This window comes from Berghia stephanieae, chromosome 1 (assembly GCF_034508935.2).
Source record: "Berghia stephanieae isolate SIO BIC M18660-M18661 chromosome 1, UCSD_Bste_1.3, whole genome shotgun sequence".
Taxonomy (NCBI): Eukaryota; Metazoa; Mollusca; class Gastropoda; order Nudibranchia; family Aeolidiidae; genus Berghia; species Berghia stephanieae.
In genome coordinates, this window is record NC_088360.1 from 89,471,791 (window position 1) to 89,474,230 (window position 2,440).

A 2,440-nucleotide genomic window follows, 5' to 3' on the forward strand; every position below is an offset into this window, starting at 1 on the left:
TTTTGGTTGTGGCAATATTGGGAGAGATTGTTTTCTAAAGGAGGGGGTAGATGTTTTATTTCGTTATTGTCGTTGTTGTTGTTGTTGTTGTTGTTGTTGTTGTTGTTGTTGTTGTTTGTTTTGTTTTTTGGTTCTTTTATGTTTTGGTTATTTTTGTATTGTTTTGTTTTTGTTTATTGTGGTTTTGTCGTTTTGTTTTGTTTTGTTTTTGTTTTTGTTTTTTTTTTTTACTTTCTTTCAAATTCAAAGAGACTCGCTGGTTTTTCCACGTTTTATTACTGAATCGATAACGTTCCAAAGTCGATATGATATCGATAAAACTATCCATAGAGGTTCATTAACTAAACAGTAACTAAACATTTTTACTTATATTTTAGTTTGATTTTTTTCTATTTCCAAAGTCGATGAATGAAGCTGACTTGTCAAATATTCTTAAACCTTAGACTTTTTCGAACCTTCAGCTGTATGATTTTTTGACAAAATGGAAGACATTTCCAATGATCGATTGAAGTTTAAAAAGTATGGCCAGAATTTTACAAGACAATCTGTGAGTGTATGCCAGCTTCTGTGATCTTTCTCACGGAGATGAAACGGGTTTCTAAAGTCGAAGTGGTAAACATTATTATTTTATGAGGTGGAATAATTCGTGACGAAGAAGATGACCATAAAAGTATATGAAAAGTAGCACTAAACAAAAAATAAATGCCTATGACTATTATGTAGAGCAATTCAACGGCCCATGCCAGTTTAGTGTTATTTTAATAGTGTTATATGGGACTGAAATAAAGATAAGTATTGAATTGTACACTTGAATTTATTAGACGAAGACAGATACTGTAGACGTTTCGGGTTTCCCCTTTATCAACTAAACACGATGAATGAAGCACTTAGGACGAATGAGATAATATCTTAGTGTTTCATTCATCGTGTTTTGTTGATAAATGGGAACCCCGAAACGTATCTCATTCAAGTGTTTTTTTTTTGCCTGAAAATTGTACTAAAAATATCGATCAAATATTATGATGAACATTAAATTCATTGACTTCGAAGGTGTTACAATTTTAAACAAATCTGCAACTGAATCTATTCGATCGATATTTAAAGTTTTAGGGGCAAATAAAAGAGTTTTGTCATTATACGACAGAAATAACCTGTAGAGAAAATTTGAGGCAGGTCATCGGAATAATTGGTCTCTCGCCGAGTGAGGCTGAGGAAGCAGTCCACGACATAAGGATGTGACATTTCGTGATGCCTTTGTCTGCTGTGCGTATAGAAACGCACGGACGGGTCAAATTATTCGACTTACGTACGTTTTTGTTTGTATCTTTGTTAGCATAAGCAAAACTATGATTTCATCAGCAATGTAAGCTTCAATTTAATATACGAAAACAGATAAAACGGACGTTTTGGGTTTCCCCTTTATCAACAAAACAAGATGAATTAAAGGAATATTAACAACGCCACTACCATATTATCTCATTTTTCTGTAGGTTCATTCATCCTATTTTGTTCATAAAGGGGAAACCCGAAACAACCATTTTATCTGTTTTCGTATATTAAATTGAAGCTTACATTCAATTTCACATTGTTATTTATTTCTTCGAGCTTCGAGCAGCAACACTTACATTATCAACTAGTTTCTATTATTTTAGATTTGGGTGAGATGTCGATAAACTTGAGTATTGATTTAAATGACATACTCAAACCATCCACCAGCCCAACTTAACATACCAAGACATAAAACTGTGCTTGGCACGACGATTATATTATATAATTTAGTTAGAAGTAATCCCTATCCTGTTGTCTAAAAATAATAACAGTGTTGAGTGACGTCATCTCCTTTCCTTCTATAAAATTATAGATTTAATACGATTGCTGCATTTTTTCAAGGCATTTTAAAGTTTATACTTCATGCAACCCCTTGTATTGCATCGTTTAACCAACTTGATATTGTTGGAAGCATACGCCTGCCAAAATAATTCGACAAAATTATTAGGCGCTGGCAAGCGTAGCGTCCTTACTAGTTTAGTGTTCGAGAAACGTTTGCAAACTGGAAAAGAATCTATTGTGTGCTAATAACATAGAAAGGACGAAAGTCTGCGCTAAGGTAATCTCTAACAGAACATTCCTATATAATAGGGTAGAGATGTCATGACGTCACACCTTCCTCTTTTCCTGTTCAAAACTCTTTGGAGGTGTGTAACCAGTGTATAAAGAATGAATAGGATATATATCGAATCATAACGTAACTTAACTATTTTAGTAGCAAGAAGTATCGGCAGATTCTTATATAAAGGGGAAATAAAAGAGCGAGGATGAATGATAATTACTGACGACCAGCATTTTTGAAGACTAGAAAATAAGAATGATCACTCTGAAACCAGAAAATCAGTTGCACAAAGTATGCATCTTTTCCTCTGGAAGGCTGGCTTTACACTTC